At 38.7% G+C, this 19,353-nt stretch overlaps 1 protein-coding gene across 5 annotated transcripts in view; it reads right to left on the bottom strand.

Annotated features, from left to right (window-relative positions):
• CADPS2 (calcium dependent secretion activator 2) overlaps window positions 1–19,353 on the bottom strand; it is a 317,678-nt gene that overhangs the window by 208,875 nt on the left and 89,450 nt on the right. The window lies entirely within an intron of this gene.

Genomic DNA, 19,353 nt, shown 5'->3' with positions numbered 1-19,353 from the left:
TGTGTAAACAGCTGATGTGTGCCTTGGACAAGAGATAAACTGCACCATGATGTTGAACGGGTAACTCGGAGAACCACTCAGCTTCCCGCGGCAGAGGGAGACGGGTCGAGGCTCTCCACCCTGCAAGGCTTGGGCGCTGGGAGACTGCTTGGGTGCCACACCAACACCCCATGCACAGCTGAAATTACAAGAACTGATGTGATACCATATAGTCCAAACAGATTTCCTATCCATCACCTTTCTCACTGTTTACTCTCTTCAATCTGATGCTATGAAGTGGAAGATGAGTTAACTGTGTATTTTCAGATAGTCATTTTAGTCATTTTAGAGCTACGGAAACGCAATGAATGGAGATGACAGCACAGTAGAGCTTTGACTGCCTATGTTATCTCATGTTGGAAGATGGTGGACCTAACAACCAACCTGAAACATTACTGTGCTTCATTTGCAAAATACAAAACAGAGCTGTAGGAGAGGACCCAAAAAGCCAAGCAGAGAGGAGTGCACAGACAGAAACAGACCAAGAAAAACATATTCTAAAAGTCCTGGTGCTTGTTGATGCACGTTTCCCTGTAGCATATTTTAAAATGCAGTTACTTACAAAATATATCTTTCAACAGATATCCTAATTGATACTGTACTGAAGGCTGCAGATTAAGCCTAGGTACTCGCCCAAACAGATTATTAAAAAAAATCATCACCAATATCTGCTAATTACATTTTAGGCACTAACTGTACTATGATGCATTTCCTTTTTTTTTGGAAACATAGGTATCTAAGTTTAAATTCTTATTCATAAAGCGACCTGACATGGTTACTGTCAATTAATACTGATATTAATTTCCTCAAATGCTACACAAATATTGAATCTCATTTCAAAACCCTTAATAATCAGAAATTCCACTCAGCAATAAAACTTATCAACACAAACAGGTACAAGGATATTAAGCCTTTCCTTACTTTCATAGCTCACAATTACAATTGATTCATTCTTTTAACAGCTTCACTGGAAAGCAAATAGAAAAAAAAAATTAAAAGATTACTTCAAATTAACTTTAGCTACTTTGTATTGCTCACAAACAGCATTAAATCTTCCATCAAATCAGTATGCATACCCCATGAGGGAAAGCAGATGCAGAAGAAAGAATAAAATTAAGAATATTTATAGGCTCTTCCCCCACAAAATCTCATGTTTATCCAAGATTACATGACCCTATGTATTGCTCATAAAACTGGATCAGTCTAATAAAAAAAAAGAAAGCAAAACACACACTGTAAGATCATCAGAATATCATCCACCTTTCATTGCCTCCTTTCAGTCATATAATTCAAAACCGCTAATCCAGAACATCGGGGCTGAAAAGCTTCTAGCACTTCCCTTGACTTATGGACCAGACTAATTCAAAATTTATCTCTGATTTTGAAGCTGATTTTCTAGGAGACAGCAGGAGACATCTGTTCCATTTTTTCAGTACTTACCTGTGGAAGGGGAGTACGACTGTAACATCCGGTGCCCGTAACATTGACAAAATGATGGCACGTTTGTGTTGGGCAAAACAGCAGGTATGTGCAAATACAAAATACAATTTGCATGTATCCCTGACCTTAAAATCTTTCCTTCTGAAGTGTTCCGGGTCATAAATTGTATTTTTATATTAAATATTTTTTTCTGAGATAATTCTTTCACAAAAGATATGGTGGATATTCAAGGAAATCACTTAAAATATAAACCCAAGGTGTGAATAACAGACTACAAAAAGTACATGGATGCTTGTGAAAAGTAATCCATTAGACCTAAAGCTGTTATTGTACTATTACTTTTTGAGCAGCTATTTACCAATTTTTTTCCTGATGGAAAAAAAATGTAACATCATCCTTAAAAAGAACTACTTGTATTTGACATAATTAAAAAATGATAATAACATTCGAACAGAAAGGATCCATTTTTAAGACTTTGTTTGCAATAGAAAACCATAAGAGAATGGAAATTCAGTTAGGCGTGTACCATATGTGCTTCAAATCTGACACAGTAAGATGCATTAAAAAGCTATTAAATGTCTCATTCCTCTTCCTGAAAGACATATGGGACACTTCATGTTAAATGCAAAATCCTTTGCTTCAATTATATTTCTTGAGATTTGTCTCCTCAGTTTCAAAGCTTTTCTGAGACATTTTAGGTCTGCTTTTTTTTTTTTTTTCCCTAAATTAATTCTAAACAGAAATTTACAGGAATTGCTACTATATAGAGAACGCTATGTCCCCAGTTTCATGCCAGTGGAGTTACTGTTTCCACCATTGTTCCAGAAAGTCCGTCTATCTGAGTATCTGTGGGTCCAGAGTCTAGGCTAGGACTGCAAAGTGGGATACATACATGCTTTACGACACTGGTGGGTACTTTCTTGGTAGTATTCATTTTTACAATGAAATGCATAAGCTTTTATAACAGGCTTAACACAGTCTGCCACTTTTTCTTCAATGTGGATTATATGCGCAGCCCAATCATCCCCATTAGCGAAAATATTTGTGTTGATATCTAGTTTTAAAGTAAAATACTAATTAAGTACATTCACTAAATTGTCGGCTCTTTTTCCCTTTATTCCTGTATTTGGATTGTCTGATCATTAGACTTAGTTCTAATTAATAATCATTCACAAATCTCCAGTGTTAAAATATTATCTCAAGTCTCTCAACACTAGGAGGGAACTGGAAAGAAAAAAGTATTAGAGGCTTGAATGTAAAATATAAAATACTAGAAAAAGTTACTGTGGGAACAAAGAAATGTATTTATACAGGGAACTAGATCTGGCAGATCAACCATGATTGTTCAGAAATGCTCATATTATTTAGAAATAATTTGACATGAGTCAAAGTTTTTAATGAAGTATTTCCGGTTTCTACCAATGTTTTCTGGACTTCCTTAAAGAAATCCTGAGTGATGCTCTTTGTCAGCCAGCATTTGAACTTCCAGTATCATTACTGCTTCCTTGAATCTAAGTCAACGTCAACTCTTATGTTACCCACTGCCAACAAGCTATCAAACACCAAAAAGAAACACTCTGTTAACACATACAATGCATTCGGCAAAAAACCAGGTAGTTAAAAGACAGGTTTTGATGGGCTCAGTATATCCATTTTGAGGAACTTTTTCAATTCACATTATTTAGAGCCCTTCTAAATACTCTTGGATTGAGCCATACCTGCAGTCTTTGATGGATAAAGTCCTCCTCATATCTTAACCATTCAAAGATGATCAGGTTAAGAAATAATAATAATAATAATAAAAAAATCCTCAATTTCTTATTCCATTATGATTACATTAACAATTATCATTTGCATCTATCTACTGAAGTATGGTTTAAATTCACTTTTTCCCAATCATTATACATATGCAATTTCATCGGTTGTGAATGTTAGTAAAAAGCTTAATTAAAATTAATTCTGTAGTGCTAGATAGTTAAATTAAAAGTATATTTCTGGTTAGAGATGAAAAATCATCACTTAGCAGCACCTACAACTTGAGAAATATTGGAAATACTAAACAAAGAACTACTTTTAGACCTTCTAGGCCATACCCCTTGAATAATATTTCTAATTTATCAAACATCATACCAAATTTAACTAATTATATATGCAGGCAACACAAACATGATAATCTTATTTTCTACTGTTAAGCTTAGAAAAAAAACATAAGCACTACGCAAAAGAGTTCACATAAAGTCAACTGCAGCCAACCTTTGCCTTTTCTTTGTAAATGGATTAAATAGGAGGTCCATTTGGCCGTGCATCGCAAACTTTTACAGGTGTTTTCCTTCATTTGAAAGACACATACTGATGGAGTTTTCTATTCAGGTCACCCTTTTAGCCAGTTTGGAAGGAAAAAACCCAACAGAGTAGTTACAAATATCTATAATATTTTTACCAGTTTGTACAAGTGGTGTTATTAATAAAAAATAACATTTTGTAATTCTGCTCCACACACCAGTAAAACACGACCTTTTAACTACTTGCTCCTATATCCATTCTAGCAGAGCCTGACTCAGCTCTAGGCACAGCACCAACTGGCAACATGCTAAGCTTGCGCTGACCAAGTTATTTTACAAGCTTTTTTATCCTCAGGCAGAAAACTTTGCAAAAGGGTTTGATAAAGAGAGAATTTATAATCTACCCCCCCACCACCCTTTTTAAACAAAGGATGGCAAAAACAAGCAAACAAAAAAAGGTGTGCTCTAAACAGTGCATTACCTCAAAAGGGAAAAATACATGGCTACATTAGGATTTGCAACCAAAATCTCACTTTCATACTAACTTTCTCTTCCAAACTAAAACACAGAAAAGTACTCATCACATATTTTTAATTGCAAAAATGTTGTGTCCACAATACAAATCTCTTGCAGAACAACACTCCAGTGCTAGAGAATAAAACCCCTTGGTTTTGTAGTTATAATTGAACACTTTTTTTTTTTTTACATAAAATTGCCTTCTTATTAACCACGTGAAAATTGAAACTCTAGTTTCAGGGAATAGAAGTGTGTATACACAGATACATGTATAAATGCACGTGTCTATGTAACGCACATGTGTTTACACCCACACAGAGAGAAAAGCACTGCGTTCAGTCATGTTCACCCGTTGTCCACTTTGGAGACAAACTAAATTCAGCTTTAACCTATTGCTTCGTATGTTTTGAGTACAAGTTTTGTGTGGTAACATAGGATTTTGTTCAAGCAAAACTTTGCTCTTTTAAAATTCAAAAGCGTACTGAGAAGGGCAGAAGGAGCACAAGAATGATTCCTAAGTCTCTGAAGAGGAAACTCCTTACTCATCCGACCCCTGTACACCTTCTGGTAGTGCAACCGCATCAACATTCTCCTTTCTCCTCTTCACTAAGCAAAGCAGCATTGGAATAGGGTTTGAAAGCTCTGGAAACTTAATTTGCCACAAGAGAACCTAGAGATTTTTCTTCATTTTTGACAGCCTCTGCTGTTCCTCTAGCTTTGAGGCAATCACATTTACGCTCTAGACACGTCCTATGTCTTAGCAGCCAGGACTCAATGCATAGTTCATGGAAAAGATGGCTGCAGCTCAAAATGCACACTACATCTCTGGGACAGTAAACACACAGTTCAAGCTGCCTAATAGCTTTTTTTTTTTTTCCCACTTCTGTTAAATTCTGGCATTGCTGGATCCAAACTCTTGGTATCCTTCATGTTCCAGCCTAGTAATAGGTGGAATAAAACACCAGAGCCTTTGCACACAGAGAGGGCCTCTAAATAATGGTTCACCAAGGAGTTGTGGTAGCTTGCTACTTCTGTCGCTATGGTTACTCCTACGCCATTCTGAATTAAGCATAAACATCCTTGTCTTCCAGACTACTGATGACAGCTGTAATCATATCCTCTGCACTGATGTGGACCATAGGTAATGCTTCATTACCTACATTTGGACATTTATAAGTGATTGCACCAACTGTTCCAGTTGATGCTGCGCCCTTTATTTTGCTTGTGAAAGTACACTATTTCCTTTTAATTAGGACTATCCAGGTCTCTGTTTCTGCTGGCCTCCCGAGGCTTGCTAAGGAGCCGCAAGCACTGCAGTGTGGTCATTTGGGTAGCACCATCAAGCCAGATATGCTCGTTAATGTTCTTCTAAAGACTCCATCAGGCGCTGACTTCTACACTGTCCTCTTCCCAGCCCGGAACAAAATGCTGAGGCAAGCAACTCTCAATCCATGGGCTTGTGATCAAAGCAGACAGGGCACCATCAAGACTGGAAAGCATAACCACTGGGAGAATTTGGCATCTCTTCTCCAAGCCCCAGTCATTTCCTGCTCATGAAGAAATACACTTTAAGGGCATTTTTCCCACCTGGAGCTGGAGCTTGTCACAGAGGCTCAGTTTGCTGGGAGTTGTGTTCCTTCACCGTATTACTGCCACTAGCGATAGCACTACTGCTCTTCAGCTGGTGGGATCCCCCTTGGGCAGGTGGGAGACACTTCCCATTCCTGTGTTTTGTGGTGCTGCCATGTCAATTATCTCCTCTGCTCAAGGCAGAGAATTGAGACTCAAAAGATTTTGGTGAAGGTGGGGATAGACCCACCGTCCCCAAGATAACAGCTACCCCAATTTCATTTGCTTATCATTGTTACTTACTATACAATACTTTAATCCTAAATTCATTGAATATCAATACTCCCTCATAAATCTTTAAAGTTGAATTCAATCTCTCTTTCTCTCAGCAAAAAGAAAAAATAAGTAAATTTCATTGGAAAGTTCAGCCTCTCACAACATCACACATTCCATCCTTCAAGTGTTTCCAGAGCTTTCAAACCCTACTCCAGGCATAAATTACAAGTTTATTGCTACACGAGGGCCAAACACTGTCTCTCCTACACCCTCTTACAAAGACTGATGAGCCAGCTTGTTAGTGTTCTGGATCTCTAATGTATTTATTCATACCCATGTACTGTAAATGATGTTTGAGGCATCCTTAAAACATACTAATGTTACAACTGAACTTTTTCATAAAATTAACAAAAAAAAGCTGTCAGATAAAGCTTACATATATTTATCTTTGGAGATTTTTTCAGGAGAACCCTATCAACCAGACACAGATATACTACTATAGAGGGCAGCATTCAGTTCTTAAGGAATCATTCTTATATTAAAGGGTATTTTTTTTTTTTTTACTTTGAGCTTGCTTGAAACAAAGCTAGAACTATATTAAGATTAATTACAACTATGTCATATTGGAAACTGACAATTAAAATTTTAAAATACAAATGAACAGAAGTACCTCTTTGATAAAGACTGAACAAGTACAAAAAGGAGTTTGATAGAAGTCCAAGGAGCACTCAGGTTTGTGAATGCTTTTCAAGTTTCTGATGTGCTTTTCTGACGTGTTCTCCACTTAAGCTCCTGATGTGCTTCTTACAGTTACCAGAACTCTTGAGTTTACGACACACAGAATAAGTTTTTAAAAATGGCCAGCAATTTTCAGGTCTAAATTGAGGTCTAAAATTTCTGCAAAAGACAATAATTCTCTTTCTAGGAACTAAAAGGAATTGAAGTAAGTTTCCTACTTAAAAAATTGATGTGGTATGCATCATCATAGTGTGCTAGAAGCATTCTATCATGCAAAACACAGCGTAGGACATTTACTGTGTGGTATTAAATAGCACCTTTGCTGTTACTGCAGCAGCTCCTCAAAGCCTCTCATACAAAAGCTCATTAGCAACTCTCATCACAACCAACAGCTCTCACCCACGTCTTAAAGTTCTTCCTGTTCCACAGGAATAAAAATTTTCCCCATTTCAGTCATTAGTGTGAGCAATGTTCCCTGGGACCAGCTCACACAGCCCTCAGTAGTTCTATTGCATTTTGAAACCACACAATGCGCCACATCGAGAACTTGGGCTAGTTTGATAAAGGCACAAAAAACTTCCGACAGTTTGGAGAACAGCTTCCATGAGTACACATTTTAGGAACAAGGGCTTATGCCTAGTAGGAATTAACATACATAGTAACCAACACTGTTTGCTGCTATACTTTGGAGCTGCAGAAAAAAACCAGTGTTTCAGATTCAATGTTCTGGCTGCATTTACCAGAGTCTGGAAAAAAAAAATTAAAAAAACACTCCAAAAATTATAAAGCTAATGTTGAGATTAGGTTCAGTCTGATCAACTAATCAGATTACAAGAACAAGGTAATTTTGAGTCAAAAATAAATAGCTTATGCAGTACCTTCGCTCACCTAATAGTATATATTATTTTTTATGCTAGTTGAATAAAATGACTGCATTTAGCCACTGAAACAGCATTTGTATTCTAAGAAGAGACTGATAGTTACCAATGCATTTTAATAACTACTTTTAATAATTATTGGTTGCTGAACACGAGTGGAAATTAAGCTACTTACTGAGATTGCTCAATATTTTGAAATCAGAAGTATTTTTAATTTTTTTAGAAAAAAAATATATTTACAAGACTGGCTTGCAGGTCTTCTTCCCCCCTCATTCCCTTTCATCCCCTAGAAATATCCTGCAGGCACTATTTTGATTTTTTTTAAGAAAGTTATCAGAGTTAAAGAGCCATTTTTCTTTATCTGTGTAAGTCTACAGAACCAAGTCCTTACCTCCAGATAAAAGCAAAAGATACTCAAATACTAAGAGATCACACTAATAAATTCCTTTCTCTATTTAAATATTTCTGTCATGATTTTGCTAATCACAGGTTTCTTCTCCTAAAAGTATACTACACTGTACAGTCTTCTCTAATTCAGGGGGGAAAAATGCTGAAATAAAAAAATCTCAGTTAACAGTAAGCTTTTATGTTTGCTTTTAAAACCTCCTTAAAACTTCACATTACATTAAGGTGAGAAAAGGAAATAAAATGTAAAGTAATAAACTGTCATCGTCTGAAGAGGTATAACCTTCATTTAATATTTTTCCTCTTTTTTTTTGTCTACTACCCTTGTGGGGTATATTAAGCTACAATTTCTTCTTATCAAGAGTAATGGTTCAGAAACCATCACAAGTTGAAATCTTTAGAGGGTTTACTTTGTTTTCTTCAATTCTTTTGGGCAATATCATAGCTGCACACTGGACATTTTCCACAGCTTAGCAACTAGCTATCTGTAAAAAAAATCACCAGAACCCAAACTATTTCAAATTAAAATGCAAGCTACTTCTCTAGGCTTACATGTTGTAAGCATATTACACAACACTGTGCACTGGGATTTGTTTCTTTGCCTCCTTTTTCAAACTGGCACAAGCAATTGCCCAAAGTCTTCCCCAATTTCTATTCCTGATGGCTACACATTTCACAGACTCATGTACTGCAATCTTTGTGCCTTGGGCTATAGCGCTAGCCCAAGGCACAAACAGAGCTTTAGTGTGACAATCACCATAAAAAATCCACAAAACCATTTCACCCATAAGCAATGTTTTCTCCTGGATTCATTTATTAAAGTTATCCAGATGCCCTTTTGGAACAAGCACATTTATCCTCCTCTCAAGGCTAACAGCATCAACAATGGTTTTTGCACCCTGCTGAGATATAGCAAGTTACATACCTATATGAGCATAGCTGCACATTACTTTACCAACAGCTCTACTTGCTACAGCCACTGCTGCCTTCTCTTTAAAACTACAGTCTCCCCTCCCACCAAGCCCCAAAGTTCATGGGCTGTCTAGAGTGTGTTGAGGAACTTTGCGCACCGTGGAATTGGCCCTCAGGTGGCACCAGCATGTGGGAGGAGTTATTCTCCAAATATCACCTGGACGTACATCTGCAAAGCAGCCCAACTTCCCTCCTGAGTGACTTTGCTCACACAGGCCACGCATGTTCGCATGGTTTAAGATCTGTGCGGGCTGATCCACAGCCACATATTCAACCCTGCCAGCCAGAAAGAGGAAAATCCTCTTCCCCAAAGACAAGGCTCAAGCACCTTCATGCTAGACCCTGCATGAGGGAAGAACAAGCAAGTAATTACAAAAATTACTTCTCATCTTCCAGTTGTCTATGGAAGGGAGAACTTAGCTGATAAACTGGTAAAAGGATAGCAGAAATAGACCTACATATTTAAAATGCTTGGTTTGTTGAAACATAAGAAACAGCCTGCTGTGAAAAGAAGTCTTGTTAATTCTGTGGTCAATAATGGGACTAGGACATCTGACATGTTGCTAGGGAGAAAACATTGTTCCCTCTGTATTGCTTTCCTCCTGGCTAGGATATTCTAAGTCTGCTGTAGACAATGCTATGAGGTCTGAAATCACACCTATGCAGTCCACTAATCATTTAACTCACTGGAGACTGAACAGTTTTGTACAGGTCTAGGCTTTCCTATCCAACAGCTCCCTCCTGCTAAAAAGGCCGTATTATCTCTGTAGATGCTTCTCAAGACCTTCAGATATAGAAGAAAGAAAAGACTGCACCGAGTGGATCTAGAATAAATCCTTAAGTTCAATAGTTCCAAAACAGAAATGGTACTCCGGCTGTCAGCCTGCCCAGGGGAAGATGTTAATTACCATCACAGCAAGAGAAAACTAAACTTCATGCTAGACATGAGATCTTTTAAATGCATTGACTGATACAGACCATAAACACGAGTTAAAGTATTTTATACTGAACAACATGCAACCTCAAAGGGGAGGAGAAGACCTTTATGCTTTGAAGCACACATTTCTTTGCTTGCAAGTTAAACGTAGGGGTTGTCTTGTTACTGAGCCAAACAAGTTACAACAACCCATTCTTATGCTATTTTTCCAGTTTATTCAACCCTTGGCAACTAAAGCAGACATTAAACTATTTCAGCATAGAGATACAAAGCAGAGGTTGCCTTGACTATGCAAGGAACTTCTTCAAATAAGGAACTTCTGCAACATGCTCACTGTCCTTGGTTATATCCATTGCCATCTACTTGGCAGAGAAATAATTTGCAAAGCCTCTTTTTGCCAAAGTACATTTTCTTGGTTAGTAAAGTCAAATTGAGTAAGCATTAGGAGCTCATCAACACATTGCTTCCAGAGTATCTTACCTCTTTACAAAAGAGCGGAAAACTTGCTCCCCAATATGCTGATCTTGCCTGACCAGAACTCCTCCCTTCGAGGACCAATAGAAAATTCCAGGTGGAAAGAGTTTCCAAGGGTCTATTTTAGGCATTATAAGCCAGAAGAAGGCTGTTAACTTGAATGTGCAACACAGCATGCCTTTTAGATATCACTCAAAAAAGGCTTACTCTCACTGCACTATTGGTCCCATTTATTTTCCAGCAAACAGACTCCATGTTCTGGTTTTGTTTAGTGAGGGGGGGCCTAAGGTGGCAGCTTCTGTAGGAAACTGCTAGAAGTTGCTCCCCTTTGTTCAGTGGACTCGGCCGGGCCTAGGGTGGATCTGCTGCTGGACAAGGCTAAGTCAATTGGTAGCAGAATGTTCTGAGATAATGCCTCTGCGATAACGTATTTAAGTAGGGGAAAATAGGAAAAAAAGAGAGAGAGAAGATGTGAAGCAGCTGAGCGGCTGCAGAGAGCGGCAGGCGCGAGCCTCATGGGCCTTGCAGGCCTCACCCTCTGGCCTCCCGCCAGGCAGCCGACTGGGCCCAACTCAGCCCGGCCTGGCTGCAAGAAGTGGAGAGGAGATGAGAAGTGAATAAGATGTAAAAAGGATCCTGAGAGATGTCTGCCAGCCTGTTGTGAGGAACGTCTGCAGACGCCAAGGTCAGTGAAGAAGGAGGGGGAGGAGTAATGTGGCTCCTGGCCAAGATTCCCCTGCAGCCTGTGGTGATGACCATGGTGGAGCAGGTTGTCCCCCTGCAGCCCATGGAGGTCCACGGAGGAGCAGAGATCCACCTACAGCCCGTGGAGGACCCCACGCCGGAGCAGGTGGAGGCCTGAAGGAGACTGTGGCCCATGGAGGGCCGGGCCCGCTGGGGCAGCTGTTCTGGAGGGACTGCACCCTGTGGAAGAGATGACCCACGCCAGAGCAGTTTCACGAAAGACTGTGGCCTGTGGGAGGGACCCCACGATGGAGCAGGGGAAGAATGCGAGGAGTTCTTCCCCCAACGATGAAGCAGTGGTGTAAAACAATGCGTGATGAACTGACCGCGACCCCCATTCCCTCTTCCCTGCTGTGCCCCCCGGGGGGGAAGGTAGTAGAGATAATGAGAAGAGGGAGGGGTGGGGGGAGGTTGTCTTGTTCCCTGTCTCATTCTCCTGCTAGTTTTAGAAATGCTAGTTTTAGAAATAAAACTCCTGCTAGTTTTAGAAATAAATGAATAGTTTTCCCCAAGTTGAGTCTGTTTTACCCGTAACGGTAACTTTAAGGATTTCTCCCCGTCCTTATCCCAAACCTCGAGCCGTTTTCCTTATATCATCTCCCCCTATTCTGTCAGAGGGGGAGTGAGAGAGAGACTGCTTACTCTGGTCCCGAACGGGGCTGAACTACGACATTCCAGAAGGAAGACAGCCATCCCCAAACAACAAAAGCAGCTCAAAATAATAAGGCAGAAAGAAGGAAACTGAATGTTGAAAGAAACAGACTTCAAAAAGGAAACATATATACACAAAAATAATGAGTAGCAAACACAGCCATGCTAAAGGATTAGAAAAAACCATTTATTTAGCATACTTATTTATTTCACAATCACAGATGATGATTAGTTTATGCACAACTATCTCCTTTGGTACCTGCAAACCTGAGAAAAACACACAGCTGCTCAAAAGCAACAGCCCACATTTCCATTTGCCTTGCTAAGGAACTCCTCAATTTGATGACTTTTTGCTGCTGTACAAAACACAGCAAAACCGAGCACTCTTATGAAAATGTTTATCTCTTAGGCTACAATCTTTCTAGATGTAAGATCCAATTTCTTGCATTAACTTTGAGAAAAAGTGAAGTAAATGGGCAAGTACAATAAGGAAGGGAAAACAGTCCTTCCCTTCACTGAATTTTCCTCCAGAGTCACTTGTGGTTCTAATTTTTTTTCCACTTGGCTGAAAAGCGGAAGCCACGTAAGCGACAGTTCTCATCACTGGCATTGCACTAGGCTCATTTTGCCAGAGATTAAAAGAATTGGCTATTTCATTTCTCTACTATCATTAATTTTCTCTTACATTAACTATTTTCTCCTAAGTATGGATTAACAGCTTTTAGTTTGAATGAACACACTGCTGTATCTCTATTCTTAAACATAACACCAGGCAGCTATAGTCAGAGTAGCTCTGCTGAGATCCTTTTGGCCCCTATTCCCTACCACCATCCTAAATACTCTCATTTAAAATGAGAAGGACACTGTTTCAGAATATATTTTTTCACTCATCGAGATCACTTTTTCATTTCCAATTTATATATTCTGCCAGTGCAGATGAATGCTCAAAAAGCACAAGAGCAAATAGAAACTGGGCTGAAGCCACCCGAAATGTCATCACATAGGATTATTTTTTTTCTCTCTATGTTTTAGCAACCAAAAAAGTGTCAGCAAACGGACAATTTAAGCAATTAACCTGCCACTTTCTTTCCCTGTACTATTTAGTTTTGGTGGTTTATTTTTTGGTGAGGTGGAAGGGGTGCTGTCGGGTGAAGAGAAAGGTTAAAGCGTTGAGTTCACTCTGTGGTCTAAGGAAACTACAAAAAAATAGACACACCATGAAGATTGCAATACTTGGACAGTCCCTGGCAGAGGAAGAGAAGAGTAGATCCTCTTAAGCCTTGCAAGTGGCAGAGAAAGATCTCTGACAAGGAACCACAGCTGCATACTTCCCATCCCAAAACCAAAAAGAAAGGCTATCTGCACTGTTGTCTCCTGTATGACCCAATAGCTGTTAGGATAAACCACAACAATTGTTTGAAAAATTATCCCATCATTACTAAAATGGAGGTAAAAACAAACTGGGGTTGAACAGGAGACAATTAGGTAAAAACTGCTGTAGACATCAAGAGCTGTATGACTGGAGACAAGTAAATAAAGAAGAGAGGCAAACCAGAAGATTAAAGGAGTAAAACACCATCTAGTTCATAACTCAGCAATATCTAAACTCTCAGCAAAGAGAAAAATGAAAAGTCTCAGTCTCTCCATCTATATTTATGCACAAAGAGAAAGGAACCATTCAGAGGAGAACAAGGACAAACAGTCCTACAACTTGGGTTCAGCTAAGCAACTCGCCCATTTTAGACCTGTGTCCACGTGCTGGGAAAGGGCATACTTATCCAGAGGACAACACAGAGCACGTAACACAGGCTCTACTCTTGAAGCACTCCCTGGAGGAACCTCTCTCTCCACAATGAGGACACAGCAGCTCACAAACATTCATTGTCCAGACTGTTCTACAAAGCATCTCAAGGCAAGTGGGACAAACGCTTTCCCAAAATTTCTGAACTAACCAAACAGAAGACTTCAAATGATTTTGGGAGAAAAATGACGGAACAATACAGACAAGTTTCACTGCAAGCTGATGTGATAGATAATACTTTGTGATGACAACATATTTGGTATTACAGAAATTGCCTCCTTGCCCCTGCCTTGCTGTACCTCAAAGTGTTTCTGTTTTAAGAGGATGACATGAATAACGGAATATGAGTGAAAATGCAGGCAGGGACAATGCATCATGAAAATGGGACTGCTTGGGGAATTGTTTGTTTTGTTTTTACACTTAAAATGCATTATTATTTGTCTGGACATTTCTCTTATAATAGTCTTATAAATATTTGTATTCCAATACAACTTTCTTTAAAAGTCAGCCTTTATCAAAAATACATTCCCTTCTCTCCTCTATTATGAAGTATAATCTCTGTGTGTCAAAAAACAACAATACATTTTCCTTGATTAATTTTTCACAAGGGTGATCAATTCACAGTGTTGGTAGAAAACTTATAATACACATAAAAGCTTCACAATGCATTCTGAATCTTAAATCCTTCTTTAGATTTAATAATCATCCAGCTGGCTACACTTCAGACAGCAATGCTTCAATGGGAAGATTAATGAACATTTGCTCTGCAGTTTAATCCCTCTAGATTTTAGCATGCAGAGTGCAAACTTTTATAAATTAGACTATTTTTATGCATTCCAATTATATGTCAAGGTCCAAATAGCTTTAATGGTGACTTTGAGGCTTCTTAGTCATAGTTTGCTCTCTCTTTAGAGTACTTAAGTTTTTGAAAACATTAATTCACTCCACTACATGATTCTCTAGACTGTTTTAAGGAGTACTTTTTAATATATCATCCTAAGTCAGAAACACCTTCAATTTATTTATTTATTTATTTATTTTATCCAACCACCAGTTATTTTGCCTTGCTAGCAGTATATTCTATGGCAGTGATTTAACTGAGGAAACAACTGAAGACACAAAAGCAAACAGTAAGTTCCCTACAGCCACACTGGTCAGTCACTGTCTCTGCCTTTCAGCAGTGGTTGCGATTCGCCAGGCTCCCGCCAACCCAACCTCCATGGTGCCCATGCTGTTCAGATACTGCACAAAGTCCAAAAGGTTGCTACAGCTGAGGTAAGAAAACCTGCACCGAGGGTGGGGTAACAGGGAAAAGATGTTGTCCATGTGGCTCAGTCCTCCTCCCTCAGCATTTCCACACTTATGGCTTCCTTCTTCTGTGCTTCCAGAGGGAGATGCTGAGAACAGCAGAACAACCTATGAAACCTCATTTGCAGATAATTGAAATTATTACAGTCAGAGGAACCTCTTTCTTAGAGGTGTGTTTGGTTGTTTACCAAAAGACAAAATCTAATTACCAATGTAGTGTATTTCAAGATCCTGCAGACAGTTTTGTTGGACAGTTACATGTAGAAGCAGGGGGAAAAAAACCCAAATCTTCACAGAGCTCTTGCAATTGAGCCTCTCCCTTTAATCCCTCCCAAAACCCAGAACCTTTTTGCTTCACAGTTCCCAGCAATAAGTAAGGGGTAGAGAACAGAGGGTAGAAAAAGAAAAGAAAACCACTGTGATGCTGTAAAGTTTTCCTTCTCCAGTTTGCTCCTAGTCTGGTTTCAAATTCACAGTAACAAGACTGCATTCTCTTTCTCTTTTCTCCAATTACAGGCACTGGTTTCAACAAACTAGAAAGATACAGGAAGATATGCTTTTTTTTTAGCTTTTTCTTTTAAATGTCATTAGTAACTATACAGATATTCCAAAATATTTTCAAGCTAAGCTAGTCAAGAGCTTTGGCAAGAAATGTAAACGGTATACAAGTCAAATGTAATAAGCAAACAAACATTACCCTCCTGCTGTAAAAACAGTGCTACTTACGCCAAGATAAGGCTTAAGTTATTCGGTTATTGGACTAGCCTATTAGTCAACATCCTAACGTATTTTTAATGAGCAGAGAGAACAGCACTCATCTCTTGTCACCTCTGAGGCTAAATCCTAAACACTGCAAAAAAAGTCTGATCACAAATTCTTCTCATTTTAGTTTTGTTATTCCACTCAATTTCTAGTTATAATTCCTCTAATGCAGAATATTTTTCATTTTTATTACAGCTTCCTCTAGACTATTCTGAAAATATATTTCCCACTTACTTATCTAAGAAGCAGACTTGCACTGATCTAACTAGTTCGTGTAAGAAAGGAAACTCAATTCTGCGTCAGGCTATTTGGAAACATTTGCACTATTCGTCTGCCAACTTCTGAAACACATTACTCATACCAAGAGCCTTCTGCCATCTTCAAACACTGATTTTCTAATTTGATGCTCTGAAAAGCCTAGAATAATCCTTCAAGGTTTTTTATTTTAATCATAAATTTTATGACAGTCAGAAACAACCTCCTTATCATGGCCACTTCCACAAATGATTGTACCTTCCAAAACACTTATATTACAAACAGATTAATTTACTGTGGAATTTGCATACATAGCTTAATCACTATTTAAGTAAGGAAAAAATCAGTTAGTAAAAAAGCAATAAGCGATGCATTCAGAATTTATATTGTTGGTGTTGCAGAATAAATGCTTCCACTCAGTGAAGCAATTCAGATCATCTCACTCTTACACCAAGAACTGAGCCCATAAATCAAGAAACAGGCACAAGGCTGGTGAATTTGAACAGGTAAGGGATAAAGATTAAGAGAATGAACAAAACTATAAGAGGAGGCAGTCTATTAGTCTAATGCTTGCTGCAGCTCCAAAGTACATAGCTGTCTAACAAGAGAAAAAAGTGAACTCTCTATTGCCAAATCAAGGAGAAAAGAGTTTTTAAAGGATTATTAGATACAAACCACAAAGCCCAGCACGTCGCTGGGAATACAGCTGCATAGCAGAGCTGCCACATCCTGGAACACGTGCTCGTGGAGCAGCCACAACTAGGAAGACGCACATATCTACAACAACGCACGCAAGCTACTACAAATAGAAGAAAGCTGCCTTGGCATTATCTGGAGCTGCTCTCCTTCTCCTCTCTCAGCACATTCAGTTGGTTTTGGCAGGCACTCCTTCACATGCTGACAGAGCCAAGTTCAACATCTTTAACTTCCAAGGTAATATGTATTTTGGCATGCTGCATTTGGAATCTGTCTGCATTAAATTATACCCAAAATCTTGGAGCTTCCAGGCACAATGCAAGGTGCAGCATCACTCTTGTAATCAGGAAGCAATTAAAGCTCTAATGTCATCAAGTAAGAGACTGGCAGTGAAATGATCACAGAGGCAGCTCATAAACACACTGTCAAAAGGGATGGAAACTTCACTGTCACTCTCAGCCTTTGATCTTCTACAATGCAAAGAATAACTGACACCAAAATAAAACAACATCCAGTTGAGCAGCCACTGCTAGGTCTGAACAAACCCCAAACTAAAACTTCAGCAAAGGCAGTTATGTTTTAATGTTAGCAAGAGAAAGAGATTTCTATTGAAATTTGACCAGATCTTGGTTTCAACTTGAATAAAGATTCATTATAGTTTTCCAGCAATTTTTCCCTGTACTTAATTAAAAGCAAGATGCTACTTTTGTGACAGCTGCCTTTACCTACACGATTTGAGATAAGACTCTATACCAACTTTGTCCCACCTTCAGTTTAAATCAGGCACATCAGAAAATATCAAAGCTCCCAAATTCTAAAGCCATGTTTTATTTAAAAAAAAAAAAAAAAACTGAAATAGTAATCTAGGAGAAGAAAACTTTGAATATCAAGAACTCAGATGCACTAGGTAATCCAGACAAAACAATCCTTGAACAGAAAACTTGATCTCCTGTCGAGCAGCTCTTCAAGGTGGACTCCTTTTTCCATGGTTTTGTTTTATAGTCTAGAAACTTTCAACAGCTTCCTGGTCCCCAGGAAAGTAATGTTCCTCTCCGTTACCTGTTAGGCTGGGTCTGCTCCCTGCTGGTAGATCCCTAGGAGATCTTCCACCCAGGAAGATGGAGCCTCTCCTCACCAGAGGTCTCCCATGACCTGGTGTGCAGCAGCCACTGAAGTTCTCTGGTAAGCAACTCATAATGTGAGAAAAAAAAGGCGGTTTTGTGATATATTGTCAAATATTGCATGGTTCCTGTCCAGAAGTAGTTTAGCAAACCCTAACTTGCTAGAACTTTCTAGATACTACGCTCGTATTCACTATGCTTCATCTAGTGTTTTCCTATTTGTTTGCTTTTTAATTTTAGAATAAACCTCAGGCTGGGCTTCCATTCTGCAGCATTATTCAGAGAAGAAAAAACTGAAGGATTGGAGACAGCTTCAAAATATTCCATTATACTGAACAGACTTTAATCTAAAAGCTATAAAGCATTATGAATTTCTGATTCCAACACAGTCGTAGAGAAGAAATCAATGTCATCAATCTAAAATCCAATGGAACTGAGTTATTGACTTTCTCATCTTTTTAGATGACATCTTCCGGTATTTTAGTTATGATTAGAGGAGAATAATTCAGTTTCTCTCATTTTTGTCTAGTTGAGAACTCTGGGAACATTGCAGGAAAAAAAAGTTACATTTTCTAATCAGTGCAAATAGGAGGAGGAAAGAAATGCACTACAGATATGTACCCCAAGTACACAGAAGTGGCTTGGCTTCTGTCCTTCTCCCCTGACTTTTCCTTTTTCATTCCTGCAAGTGTTTAATTGGGTTCACTTCACTTTGTGTCTGTAAAAATAATGAGTTACATAGTACATGTAGCACATAATATTAAAGCTCTTTCACATGGCAGAACAGTGTCATGATTATCTGTATCTAAAAGCAAAAAAAAAAGTGTGCATGGGGACGGGATGGGTTGCCTTTTATTAAAAAAATAAATTTGCTGTCTCTGAGTGGACAAAGTTTTAGGATCTCTGTTACAGAACACTGGAAAAAGGTGAAGAAGCACTGGAATTGTTGTCCACCTATTTTCCAAAATAATATTAAACAAAGAATTCTTCTGGTGATCAAGTCTGAATTATTGTATGCAGGTACATGAACACAGTCTCTGTTACCTAAATGACATCTAACAAGGCCAATAACATTCTCATTCAATTTATCCTGTAAAACTATTTAAATGTTAAGAACAAGAAGTAGTCCTGAGCAGAAACATTTAAAGCAACCTGAGATTGGTGGCCAACAAAAGGCAGGCGATGCTCCTTGCCCAAATATCTCATCACATGTTCAGTGGCTGTCTTTCAGCTGGCTCAGATCTGCTGATAATCTTGTTTACATCATCCAGTCATATAAATCAAGGAACAGATCCTGCTGAAAATTAATAAAATAACACAAACCCAGATAACATTTGAAATGACTTGCTCCATCTCTCTGCCCATGAGTTAAGTTTTCAGATGAGTCTGGCTCACAGCATGGCTGTGCAGCAGAGACGGTGAGATGGGGGAAGATAAATCTTTCCACAGGCAGTTTTCACTAAGGTTGCCTTAAATGAATCCTCAAACC

The sequence above is a fragment of the Chlamydotis macqueenii genome, chromosome 1 (genome assembly GCF_036417535.1).
Source record: "Chlamydotis macqueenii isolate bChlMac1 chromosome 1, bChlMac1.mat, whole genome shotgun sequence".
Taxonomy (NCBI): Eukaryota; Metazoa; Chordata; class Aves; order Otidiformes; family Otididae; genus Chlamydotis; species Chlamydotis macqueenii.
The sequence above is the reverse complement of the archived record's forward strand: the minus strand, read 5'-3'. Positions and strand labels throughout refer to the sequence as shown.